At 43.3% G+C, this 14173-nt stretch overlaps 1 long non-coding RNA gene across 1 annotated transcript; it reads right to left on the bottom strand.

The window, feature by feature from the left end:
- Window positions 1-411: 411 nt before the first annotated feature.
- On the bottom strand, window positions 412-14092 carry LOC103876907. Its single transcript, XR_002516626.2, has 3 exons — window positions 13391-14092; window positions 12786-12849; window positions 412-2901 (listed from the first exon to the last, which is right to left on the bottom strand). It is a non-coding gene; the product is annotated as an uncharacterized LOC103876907 (long non-coding RNA).
- Window positions 14093-14173: the final 81 nt, after the last annotated feature.

The following is a 14173-nucleotide window of genomic DNA, read 5'->3' as shown; positions in this document are numbered from 1 at the left end:
TATTTTCCCAGGCTGGTGATTTTTCTGTACTATAAAGTGTATGGACAGTTGAGTCCTGGTCACATTCACAGGGGCCTGGCTTCTGAGTTCCCCTGGGCTCCCAAACATGGCATCCTTGCAGAGGTGTGTGTCACAGCATCATCCTCAGCTTCTGGAAGACGTGGTCCTAGGTCTTTAGGGAAAATCTTTCTACTTTCAGATTTTTTTTTCTTTTTTTTTTTTTGTGATGGAGTCTCACTCTGTTGCCCAGCTGGAGTGCCAGTGGCGCAATCTCGGCTCACTGCAACCTCCTCCTCCCAGATTCAAGCGATTCTCCTGCCTCAGCCTCCCAAGTAGCTGGGATTACAGGCATCCGCCACCACGCCTAGCTAATTTTTGTATTTTTAGTAGAGACGGGGTTTCACCACGTTGGCCAGGCTGGTCTCAAACTCCTGACCTCAAGTGATCCATCTGCCATCGTCCTGCAAAGTGCTGGGATTACAGGCATGAGCCATTGCGCCTGGCCAGATTTGCATAAGCGTCCTAAGAGCTGCAGGTTGTGTATACTGAAAAATAAAAATGATTAGCTCTCAAGATCACTCTGCAAACTAGTACTGGTTCCATGGGAAATAGGGTTTTTGCTCATTTGGCAATTTCTAAAGTTGATGTAATTCAGGGCAACTTTAGTCTCCCCAAATTATCCCTGATTCTCAGCTGAAGTGACCACAGGCTCGATCTGTGTTCTGTCCTAAAACAAAACAAAGCAAACTTCCTCAATTTATTGTATGGTAGGAAAGCTTATGGGTTCTGCAACATACTAGCTGTGTAACTTTGGGCACATTTGCCTCAGTTTCCTCACTTGTAAATGCGGAAAATGATACCTGCTCTTCCTGACACTGTGAGGATTAAATGAGAGAATATGTGGAAATCATCTGGCACATAATAGAAACCCAAGAAATCTGCATCCTCATCCCTCTACACCCCTTTTGGGAAAACCTTTCCAGCTTGGATAAATCCAAACTTTCTAGAGACTGCAGGCTCCTGGTCTGAATATCACCCTCAGGGAAGGCTGAGTCCAGATTGGGAAGTCTCTTTGCTCTCTACCTTCATTTGCTGAGATCCTTTCTCTTCTGCATACATCTCTCCTTCACCCCTGAGCTCCTTCTGGGAGGGGCAAAGGGGCTCCATAAACTCAAAAAGATTCTTCAAAAGGATGTTATTTTAATGGCAGAGTTCCAGAGATGGTGAGTCCAAAGACAGATGGCTGGAGGAAGGGGCTTTTGAGAAGCAGGGCTTTCCCTGAACCCCACAGATGCCCCCCTGCAGTGGGCTGCTTATTCTACCTGAAATCTGGGAGAGCTCCAGCTAAGGGCTCACATAGGCTGTAGCAGAGAATATAAGAAATACCCATCAGTGACCACAGTTAGGGATCTTGGCCTGGTCAAAGTCAAGGTCATTCATTAACATTTTCTGAGCACCCATTCCCTCAGAATATTTATGTTTTGCCCATTGTTTCTCAGCATCCACACTAAAGGACCCATTGTTTAGATGGAGATACTAGTGCAGGGCTCCATGGATAGGCTTCTGGGGGTGGGTGATTCCCTGAAGCTGTGTGCAAAACAGTATGTGCATATGTTTTTGTGCATTTCTGGGGAGAACATCCAAAACTTTCATTACCTTCTCAGAAAGTTAGGAACCACCTGCTGGTTGTGAACTGAATGTTCTCCCTGTACTCCACTGGGACCGGTAGGAATCTTGGCTCCCAGAGTCCCTCCTGGGCCTCCAGATAGATAAAATGTTATGACAGAGGGTGCAGCCATCATTCCTGGGAGGCCCATGCCCAGTGACTAAGCACTGAGCAATATTTGCTGTACCTCCTTCCAACCACCGCTTCCTGGACCATCACCCCTTCAACAGTTGGTCTGCATACAGCGAAAGAAAAATCAGTCATCTGGCACTAAGCCACATTCTGGGCTACAGCTGTAGAATGAGCGTGGAGCTTGGCCATGGAGGGTGGTGCTCTGGGCTGTTTGGCAACCTTGGCCAGGCTGTTTAAGCCTCAGTTCTCCTACGGAGATATTAGCTCCTGGCTGTAAGGCCACGTCTCCCGCCCTCATTGATGTACCCTGCACAGTTGCTGGTACCCTGAAGGCGCTCAGCTCATGTTCATGGAGTTGAAGTGAAGAGGAGCTGATAATCCCTGCCCCAGGCTGGGAGGGGAAATCAGACAACATAAATAATCATGAGAGAATTACAGGTCAGGAACTCAGAGGCTGCAGCTTAGCGGACAGCTGACTTCAGCTCAAGGGCTGGGTGGGTGGATGGGGACTCCGAGAAGTCTTTATGGGGGGTAGGCGGGGGACTTTAGAGATAAGGCTTGGCGGAGTGGTGGAAGGTAGACATGGGGGTGTGCAGACAAAGGGCATTTCTGGGAGGGAAGTGGCCTAAGCAGGACAACACAGGTGCAGGTAGGTTCTGGGCTAGAGCAAGCCCCCTGGCTGGGCTGGAACCAAGAGTGCCTAGAAGAGAGGGACCAAACTGGGCTGGAAAGTGGGTAACCACCCACTGCTCTGTGCTCACCTCACCCAAGGAGAAGAGGACTGAGCAATGGGCCTGGTGATCCCTCGTGGCTGTGCCACTGGGTCCAGGGACACGCTGGCCCCACATCCTTTGGGTTCAATGACCACAGCCCAAAGCCAGGACAACCCAACAAGGCTCAGCGCTGTGCCAGGTTATGCTCTTTACAGCTAAAACCTCACTGATCTCGGAGGAAAGTTTTGCCTGTCAGTTCCCGGTGCTCACATAGATCACTCTCGAAGGCAGGCAGGAAGCAGATCTGTACTTACTGAGGTAGCTGAGATGCTTTTCCCAGGGGCTCGTGTTTATGCTTACAATGTCATCATTTACAAGTTCCGTTCATCTCTGGTAATGAAACGAAGTGGGCAGTGTCACTAGACTTGACACAGGACTTTTCTTCTCTCATCCCACTCCACTCCTCTCAATTCCCTTCCCCAAATTTCAGCTTATCTGTCTCCAGCCCATCTCTAGTATTTTCAGTGTGATCTCTTCACCACAGAGGGAACATTCAAGGAGACAATAAAAATCGGAATTGTTGCTTAGTAGCCTCTGTGAGATTCAAACCTCCTTCAAAAACTAATTTAAATGTCTCTTTTCCTCCAGGCAGCCTTCATGGATTGCCCTTCCCTAAGACTTTGCTTTCTTTATGATGGCCTTGCTATTTATATAAGTGGTTCTATTCTGTTGCAGCTCGTCCTAAAGAAGCATTGTAAATATTTCAGGCTCTGGACCCTTTAAAGCATCTTTTTTTTTAAGAAAACAAATTCTGTCCCTCATTTAGACTGGGGACAGAGGGCGTAGGCATTCTGATGCCCTCTCTCAGCCTTTGTGTGGGGATTGTCTTCTCCATTAGCCTGTATGCTTAAGTCTTCCCTCCCTTTCTCCCTGGAGTGCATATCCAGGGCTTGCTAGGGGGAAGGGTAGGCTGTGCAGTGGATGGGGTAGATGGTATGTGGGTGTGCATACACGTGTGTGTGTCCACGGGTGTGTGTGTGTGTGTATGCATGTATGTGTGTGAGCCCAGGCCCCTTAGCACACTTTCTTGTAGGAATCCAAGCATCACTGGTTAAGGCAGAGGACACTGCAAGGGTCTGTAGCCTGAAAGTCCTGGGGACTCTTTGTCCCAACAGGGATGCCACCTGTTGCTGTCCTCAGCTCACATGGAGGGCATAATCCCTGAGGGAAGGTATGAAGGCAGAGGGAGTGATGTGGTCAGGACAGCTCCGGCAAAGCTGTGATGCAGACATGAAGTCCTGGGTGCCCCTCCCCTCCCACATGCCCCCTCCCGGGTTCTATACATGGCTGGGCCACACCAGTTCCAGGCCCTCCATGCGCACACTGTCCTGGCCAGGAGGGGAAGAGTATTCCAGCGAGGGGAGGGCTAAGCCGAGGCTGAGGCAGCGTGAGCACATTGACAACTACATTTTTTTTTAAATCACGAATTTAAATAGTAATCACAAAAAGTACAATTTCTGGCATACTGAAAATTTGACAGTTATAAAATTGTAATAATACTCCTTAATGGGTCCACTGAAACATAAATACCATAAAAATGTGTTAGCCACCATCACTTGTTTAAAAATTATGCCAACCAGGTCTTCTTTGGCCATCAGAACTTTTATAGTGTTCTTATTTCTCCTCAAATCTGCATTTCCATCCCACTTCCCCCATAGAATTTTATTCTAACATGTCTTCATGCTTATTATACTCACTGTAATAAAACTGTGTATGTATTGAAATTAACTGAAAACCTCCTGTGATCTTTAGCTCTAAGAGTTAAAAAACAATTTCTCTATTATTCGTTAAAACAATTTTATATTATTGATCAAAATATCAAAATATGAATTTTTTTTTGAGATGGTGTCTTGCTATGTTGCCAGGCTGGAGTGCATTGGCATGATCTCAGCTCACTGCAACCTCTGCCTCCCAGGTTCAAGCGATTCTCCTGCCTCAGCCTCCCAAGTAGCTGGGACTACAGGCACACACCACCAGGCCCAACTAATTTTTGTATTTTTAGTAGAGATGGGGTTTCACCATGTTGGCCAGGTTGGTCTCGATCTGTTAACCTCATGATCCACCTGCCTCAGCCTCCCAAAGTGCTGGGATTATAGGCGTGAGCCACCGCACCCAGGCAATATAATATGAATTTTAATAAATAACCAAAAATGCAATGTTATTGGAAATGCATCTCTTAATGACATGAGAGGGCTTTCTTTTTTCAGCCTTCTTCTCTATATATGCATGAAATTACTTATTGATAAAATGAGACAGTGCTTAGCTTCAATTCTTCTATTTTTTCTTTCTTATAGATGCACATGCTGAGAAAACATGTTCACAACATATGATCGAAATAGAAAAAGTTTTGTTATATCAAAGATAATCAATTATTTAAACTCCTTCCCAGTTATATACCCAAATCATATGGTCATCTATCATCAAAAATTATTTTTAATGATCTGTCAGCTGACAATTCAATTAGGTGTTCCATCAGTTTGAACTTCTTTGAAGAATGGAGAATCAACTAACTGTGAACATTTATTTTTGGTCATTGCACTCATTCATATTCTCAATTTCTAGAAAGTACATTTAAAAATCTCTTCCATGAAAATTATATTGTGTCACTTTTCCACAAGAAGTGCCTCATGTAATTCTGATATACTCTGAAAGGGTTAGAATAATCAAGATATTAATAATTTTGATATATCTTACTAGTACAATTTTTAAAAAATAAGTTTATACACACACACACACACACACAGAGCTGCAGATTTAGCTCATTCACTTATAAATTTTGTCCACCATTTAACTTAATTAGTAAAGCCAACCTCACCATCAATCAAACTGACTCTCAGTAAGAAAAAGCCTGACTTTTTCTGCATTTTTAAATTCAATCAAACATGTCAACATGCATCCTGGAGCCAACGTTCATCACTTATGAATTTTCTTTCTGGTGGAGTGAAAGATAAGGTATGGAGACTTGCCATGAGTTTGTCACCTGCAGGACGTAGGTGCTGCCACCTTTAGTGTTTCTCCTAGCTCTCCCTTTGGTGTGCTTTGCTATCCCACAGAAAGGAACATTCTTTGACAATACTAGTAAGGGAATGGACTCTTCCATTGTTAAATGAAATACGAGGAGTCTTCAAAAAGTTCATGGAAATGTGTAATATAAGGTAACTACACATGAATTTCAGATTTTTTTTTGCACCAAAATAAACCCATGCTAACTTGTTATAACATATCTATCCAGGATCTAGTTTGAGGCACTAAGAGGGATAAAACATCAGTTTGAAAAGAGCCCCTATCAGAGAAACATGAATTCTGATAAAATTGAAGCAAAAGAAACCATCAAATTTATGCTAAAGCTTAGGTGGAAGAATGGTAACATCACTGATGCTTTATGAAATGTTTAGGGGGACAATGCCCCAAAGAAATTATGGCTAACTCATTTTAAGAAGAGTTGAGATGATGTTGAAGATGAAGCCCACCGCGGCAGACCATCCACATCAATTTGCAAGGAAAAAATTAATCTTGTTTGTGCCCTAATCGAAGAGGACCAACAATTAACAGAAATGATAGCCAACACCATAGACACCTCAACTGGTTCAGCTTCCACAATTCTGGCTGAAAAATTAAAGTTGAGCAACCTTTCCACTTGATGAGTGCCAAAACCATTGCACCTAGATCGGCTACAGAAAACAGCAGAGCTTCAGTGGAAATTTAAATAAACGCAATCCAGATCCTGAAGAATTTCTTTAAATAATTGTAGCCCCTTTCAGAGCAATATGGCTTTATCAGTACCATCCTGAAGATGTGGCACAATCAAAGCAATGACTACCAAAAGATAAAGCGGCCTAGTCAAAGCAAAAGCAGACTGGTCAAGAGTAAAGCTCATGGCAACAGTTTTTTGGGATGCTCAAGGCATTTTGCCTGTTGACTTTCTGGATGGCGAAAGAATGACAACATCTGCTTATTATAAGCATGTTTTGAGAAAGTTCACCAAAGTTTTAGCAAAAAAGTGCCTGGGAAATCTTCACCAGAGACTCCTCCACTGTGACAATGCTCTTGCTCATTCTTCTCAGCAAACAAAGGCAATTTTTTGAGAGTTTTGATGGGAAATCATTACGCATCCATGTTACAGTCCTGATTTGGCTTCCTCTGACTTATTTTTGTTTCCTAATCTTAACAAATATTTAAAAGGCATTCATTTTTCTTCAGTTACAAATGAAAGAGACTGCATTGACATGGTTAAACTTCCAGGATCCTCAGTTCTTTAGGGATGAACTCAATGGCTGGTATATTGCTTACAAAAGTGTCTTGAACTTGACGGAGTTTGTCTTGAGAAATAAAGCTTATATTTTTTATTTTTATCCTTTAATTTTATTTTTTCCACAAATTTTTTAAAGCCCAATTGCATATCTTAACGTGTTCCTTCATTTGATACTTTGGAGGTTTTAGTCTCCTGGGAACAATGCACTATATTAATTAAGGCTCAAGACAGTTTAGCGGGATCCCTTTCTTTTGTAAAGTGGAATTGCAAAAGGGAAGTGGGAAAGGAAAACCCACAGAAGCCCTGACCATGAGACATTCTTAGGAAAAATAGTCATAGAAGTTGAATATCTAGAATGAGATTCCCTTAAAATGACCTGTCTTTACATATCTTTTGGGAAGTCTTGGGTTACTCCTGGCCAGGCATCATGCCTTGGTGTGAAGACCATTAACCTAACCCCAAGAGTGGCAGTATGGCCAGATCTGTAAGAAGACCGCATTGCCTCTCACCTTCCACATATAATGCCATTCACCAAACACTGATTGAGAGCCAGGCACAGGCTAGATCCTATGGGGAAAAGTATGCTCTATCCCCTCCTACAAGGAGTTGAAGGAGTTCAGTAATATGCTAAAAATACGCTACTTTGGTTCATTGCTTATCTTGAGCTGAAGGCACTTGAAAAGCAGTACACACAGGGAGAGGCCTTCTCTGAACTCCCTTAATCTGCCTGAAGACAGATGTGCCCTGTGCTGAACTTCCAAGGCGGTCCTAAATCCTCTGCAGGGGTTTCTCGGCAAACTGGAGGAAGATTGCATCTTTATCACAGGAGCAGAGACTAGAAGTCAACACCACACCCAGATGAACTGCCCCTAAGCTTAACATGCATCTACTGTTTGCCATTCTAAGGGCCCATTCACTTTCTTTTTTTGAGACTTTATCTTTGCCTGTGCCTCAGGCTGGAGTGCAGTAGCGCCATCTCGCTCACTGCAAGTTCCGCTTCACTGGGTTCACGCATTCTCCTGCCTCAGCCTCCCAGTAGCTGGGACTCATAGGCGCCTCGGCCACCCGCCCTTCAAGCACTTCTTTTCTTGTATTTTTAGTAGAGACGGGGTTTCACCGTGTTAGCCAGGATGGTCTCGATCTCCTGACCTCGTGATCCGCCTGTCTCGGCCTCCCCCATTCATCTTTCTTAAAAATCATTTACTCTTTCCAGAGTGGCCTATGTCCTCCCTCTCCTTCCCCTACTGATGGTATATAAACTCTCAAATGTCATCACTTTTTGGGTATTCAGTTTTTTCCCCCTGTGATGACCCCCTGAGTATAGTGTTACAAATTAATGAATTTGTATACCTTTGTCCTTTTGACCTGCCTGTCATCAGTTTATTTTACAGACACAATTATTGAATCTTGGAGAGTGAGGAAAGTCTTCCCTCCCTGATATGGTCTAAATGTTTGTGTTCCCTAAACATTCAGATGTTGAAAACCTAAGCATAAATGTGATGATATTAGGAGGTGGGGTCTTTGAGAGGTGGCTGGATCATGGGCGCAGACCCCTCATGAATGAGAATAGTGCCATTTTAAAAGAGGCCTCAGACAGATGCCTTGCTCTTCCACAATGTGAGGATATGGTGAGAAGGTGCCCTCACCAGATGCAGCAATTTACCCGTGCCTTGATCTTGGACTTCCCATCCTCCAGAACTGTAAGAAATACATTTCTGTTGTTTATGAGTTACCCAGCTTATGGCATTTTGTTCTAGCAGCCTAAACAGACAAAAACACACCCCTGTAAGGGTCTATTTGTTGGAAGCAAGTCACTAGTTCTGCTCACACTTAAGAGGAAGAGATGACATAAGGGCATGAATACCGAGAGGCAGAGATCATTGGTCACCATCTTAAAAGTACTTGAAGTTTCTTTGGTCTCGATTTTGTGTCCTGGTTGCTCTACAAGTTAAGAGGAAAAGTCTCACTCTATATGCAGTGACAGAAATTATAAATGTTTCAAAGAAAGTATGTGTAAAAGTGTTCACTACTATGTTGTTGATAATAAAAAATTAGAAATAGCATACATTGCCCTGAAAGTCTGGGAAGTATCCAGGTAGCATGTATCTCCCCTGACACACCCATCCTCATCAATCCCTGCTCAGCTGCATCAATTTAGACCCTGAGGCAGGAGAGGACAAAATGTATAGAGAAAAGCTGTGCATCTATTGACACCCCTGTCCTCCTCCACCTCTCTCCAATTCCCTTTGCCAACAAGAATGTACACAGGCTGGATACAAAGGAAGCAAAACCACAATTGGAGCCCAATGGGCTAGGGGAAGATGAAAACATGAAAAAGACTAGAGCTAACAATGGGGACAGGACAGGTTCTTTAGAAATTACCTTCTGTCAAGTAAAGGGAAAGGGAGATAGCTGCTCTCTCTTATGTGTGCCCACTCCCTGTCTCTCACACACATACATACAGTTCATTTTGTTACAAAGTTCATTCTGTTACACAGTTCATTTTGTCTTTTTTTTTTTTTTTTGAGATGGAGTCTAGCTCTGTTGCCCAGGCTGGAGTTCAGTGGTGCAATCTTGGCTCACTGCAAGCTCCGCCTCCCAGGTTCACACCGTTCTCCTGCCTCAGCCTCCCAAGTAGCTGGGACTACAGGCACCCGCCATCACGCCCGGCTAATGTTTTGTATTTTTTAGTAGGGACCGGGTTTCACAGTGTTAGCCAGGGTGGTCTCGAACTCCTGACCTCATGATCCACCCAGCTCAGCCTCCCAAAGTGCTGGGATTACAGGCGTGAGCCACCACTCCCGGCCCATTTTGTCATTTTTAAAAACTAAAAGTAGACATATGTGAATCCATAGTTTTTCTAAATACCAGTGCTGAGAATTTCTAAAAATCCTGAAAAGCCACATGTTAGAAGAAGAAATTAATGTTCTTTTATAGTCCTTCCCCAGTAACTGTGAAGGACTGGTTCTAGGACATCCCTCCCCCTACCAAATACTGAAGTCCAAAGTTCCTTATATAAAATAGTGCAGTATTTGTATATAACCTAGGTACATCTTCTCATCTACTTTAAATAATCTCTAGACTATTCACAATACCTAATACAATGTAGATGCTACGTAAATAGTTGTGATGCTGTATTTTAAAATTTGCATCATTTTATTGTTGTATTATTTTTAATTTTTATTTCTTCCAACAATTTTTGATCCCCAGTTGATTGAATTCAAGGATGCAGAATCCACAGATATGGAGGGCTGACTGTACTTCCTTCTACCTCTTCCCATCTATTTATTCTGGATGTGTGTGTGTTGTGTGATTGCGATGTGAGGACCCAATGCATTACTATTACATAACAAACATTTTACATGACTCACATTCTCTCTGAAAAATTAATTACTATTTACACTGGTTTGAAGCTATATTTACAATATTTATTTAAACTTATTGCTATGATTAAATAACTTCGCCACCCACCAACACTCCTTTACATTATGACTTGCCCACTCTGTAGCTCATTTTACTTTACCTCTCCATTGGCTGGCATGGATCTTAGAGCAATTTTCTCAGAAAAGTTACACCTGAGAATATCTAAGAATTTTTTTGAAACATTCATACATGAATGGTAAAATCATCATCTGGCTAAGTTAAAAATGTCTTTCCCTTAAGACCTAGGAGATGTTGTGTAATTGATTTTTGCCATAATGTAGAGATGTTTAAAGGCTAGCTGACTCTGTGTAGCTAAAACTACCTTTTACTGCTTGTGTAATTTTTTTATCCCTCTATTTCCAGAATCTTGCCAGGATATGTCTCCCTATCAGTGTCTTAACTGATTTGTTCTGTATAGTAGGCTGAGTAAAGTCCCTCAAAATTCATGTCCACCAGAACCTCAGAATATGACCTTATTTGAAAATAAGTTCTTTGCAGATGGAAGTGGTTAAAAGATCTCAAGAAGAAATCACACTGGTTTCATGGTGGTCCCTAAATCCAATGACTGTGTCCTTCTAAAGAGAGAATGCATCAAGAGACACACAGAGGAGGCCAAATGAGGATGGAGGCAGAGATTGGAGTAATCCTGCCACAAGTCAAGAAGCTGAAAGAGGCAAGGAAGCTTCCAGAAGCTGGAAGAGGCGCGGAAGTATTCCTCCCTAGAGCCTTTGGAGAAGGCATGGCCCTGCTGATGTGTTGCTTTTGGGCTTCTAGCCTCCAGAACCATAAAAGAATAAATTTCAGTTGTTGTAAGCCATGCAGTTTGTTACAGCCGCCCTAGGTGACTATTCAGTCTGGATAAAGGAGTCCCTTCATCAGACCTTTTTAGGTCAGTACTTAATTGTTCTCATTTCTTCTTCAAATCACCTAGAATCCACAAGTATGATTCTGTTTTCTGTCTTTTGTCTTTATGTTCTCTCTAATTGTTTTGATCTCTTTGTTCTTTATCTCTGCATTCTGAGAGAGCTTCTCCAATGTCAGGAAACATTGTGAAAAACTGAAATGGGCAAAAGATAACCTGGTGTCTTTTCAGTGGAATGTTGGATGTTGTATAGAGCAGCAGTCCCCAGCTTTTAGGTACCAGGGACCAGTTTCATGGAGGAAAATTTTTCCACAGAAGGTGGGGGAGGTGTGTTTTTGGGATGAAATTGTTCCACCTCAGATCACTGGGCATTGGATTCTCCTAAGGAGTGCGCAACCTAGATCCCTCGCTTGTGCAGTTCACAATAGGGTTTGTGCTCCTATGAGAATCTAATCCTGCTGCTGATCTGACAGGAGGTGGAGCTCAGGTGGTAAGGCTCCCTGGTCAGCTGCTCACCTCCTGTTCTGCAGCCTGGTTCCTAACAGGCCATGGACTGGTACTGGTCTGCGGCCCAGAGGTTGGGAACCCACGGTATAGAGAACTATTTGTGGTTATCTGATCCTATAAGGTCCTGAGACTTCCATTATTTATTTTTTCATGGTTATATTATAAATCTGGAATATGTAGAGACTTCGTAGTAATGGAAATGATTCTTGTCCATAGGAATAGGGAAAGGGAGGAGGGATCCAAGGAGGCAAAAGTGTGGCCTGGGCCGGGCGCGGTGGCTCAAGCCTGTAATCCCAGCACTTTGGGAGGCCGAGACGGGCGGATCACGAGGTCAGGAGATCGAGACCATCCTGGCTAACACGGTGAAACCCCGTCTCTACTAAAAAATACAAAAAAAAACTAGCCGGGCGAGGTGGCGGGCGCCTGTAGTCCCAGCTACTCGGGAGGCTGAGGCAGGAGAATGGCGTGAACCCGGGAGGCAGAGCTTGCAGTGAGCTGAGATCCGGCCACTGCACTCCAGCCTGGGCGACAGAGCCAGACTCCGTCTCAAAAAAAAAAAAAAAAAAAAAAGTGTGGCCTGAGTGCCTGTGGGGATGAAGGGCACCCAAAAAGAGTGTTCACAGCATCCTACCTTTTCGCTAACAACCACTTTTTTGAAGACTGGCCCCATGCTCAGTGGAATCCTTAATTTCCCTCCAGCATCTTGATGGTTACTCTTAAATGATTCACTGTGTCTTCGTGTAGCTGAAGCATTTGCCAAAGTGTACAACAAGAAAAAAATGGTTCCTGGAATTTTTGTCCTTTAATCATTGCTCCAGACTGGTTCTGGGAACTGAGAGGCACCATCTGCAAAAGGCTTTTGGAGGAAATGGGGTGGGAAGAGGTGTGGGTGGAGTTGTCAGGGAGAAGAATATGTCCCTAGATCCATTAGAGCAGTCAGTCTGATTTGCCGCCCCTCTAAGCTGTGCAGCCACTTTGAGGAGAAAACCATTTTGTGGTGTCTTCACCAAGCCTAGATATTTTAACTTCATTTCCAGGCCGGTCCTTGCCACTCTTTCCTTGATTTATTTTCTGTTTTCTTGGCTGTTGTAACAGGAAAATCTGTTCCCTTTCCAAACAAACAGCACTGAAAAAGATAGGCCAGGAGAAAGTTCTCACTTAGAGCCTTACCTCTAGGCTTCCAGAAGGTAAGCTGCTTCTTCCACTCCTTGACCCTGGCTTGGTCCTTGCATGCCTGGGGGCAGATGGGAAGGAAGAGAGGCCTTCCTGTCAGAGATGCGGAGCAGGGTCAAGTTCCACCTTCTCTGTAAAGTCCGCCCTGACCACTCAGTCTTCTGACCCTTTGAACTCCTACTTCATTCACCGTTCTACCCATTTTTACATTGAATGCTAGACTTGGGTGAGTTTTACAAATCATTAACTTTCCAATATGGAATTATTCTTTTTTCTAGCTATAAACTTCTACTCTAGCTTCTTTTCTGTTTACCGCAGTCCTTAGCATGAATCTGGACGCATGGTAGAAGTTTAGCAATTACTTGAGTTGACCTAAATTCAAGCCATCGCTCAGCCACTAGCAATATAGTAATATGAACTTTTCTGAGGTATGCTGGGAGGTGATCAGACCCCCAGCTCTCTAGATGTCCTGCAATGATATCATAGGGAATTATGCCAGTCCCCAGAATGTCACCTCCAAAACTCCCTGCAGCACCCTAGTATTAGGGAATTGTCCCACTCCCAGGAAAATAAGAGTTGTCTAACCTACTTTATGTCAGTACCTTTGCAGAACCTTTCAGTGTGCTTGGCCATGGTGGCTAGTATTTCTTCCCCACTTCCTTGGCTCCTCCCTCTCTTCAAGCGAAGGTTCAACTTTTTATTTGCTCTCTTGTCACACTCTCATCGCTCTCTCCTGTGTATTCTCTGGATTTTGGAGAAAGCAAATTCTGGCAAGCTTTGTCAAGTATTATCTTCTTCTTCCTTCAAGGAATTCTTTTACAGCTTCCTTTCCCTAAAAAGTCCTTCCTGTCTGGGTAGAGAAGATAAAGTTTTCCTTTTCTTCTTGTGCAAATTATTCTACTCTGTTCAAAGCAACAAATACTGAGTTTAGTTGATGATGCACGTGTTCTTTTATAGATATTGATTTATCTATAAAAGATAAAGATAAAGATATTGATTTAATTTCACTTTAAGTTTAGGTCTTAACCTTTATCTGGGTTCTCTGCTTGAGTGTATGTTTCCAATATAAGGCTAAATGGGGGTGATCCTCTTGGAATGGACTCTGTATTAGTACATTTTCACACTGCCAATAAAGACATACCCTAAACTGGGTAATTTATAAAGAAAAAGAAATTTAATGGACTCACAGTTGCACGTGGCTAAGGAGGCCTGACAATCACGGCAGAAGGTGAAAGGCATATCTTACGTGGCGGCAGACAAGAGAGAATGAGAGCCAAGCAAAAGGGGTTTCCCCTTATAAAACCATCAGATCTTGTGAGACTTAATCACTACTATGAGAACAGTCTGTGGGAAACTGCCTCCATGGTTCGATTATTTCCCATGGG

This window comes from Papio anubis, chromosome 14 (genome assembly GCF_008728515.1).
Source record: "Papio anubis isolate 15944 chromosome 14, Panubis1.0, whole genome shotgun sequence".
Taxonomy (NCBI): Eukaryota; Metazoa; Chordata; class Mammalia; order Primates; family Cercopithecidae; genus Papio; species Papio anubis.
This window is presented reverse-complemented; position numbering and strand designations above follow the sequence as displayed.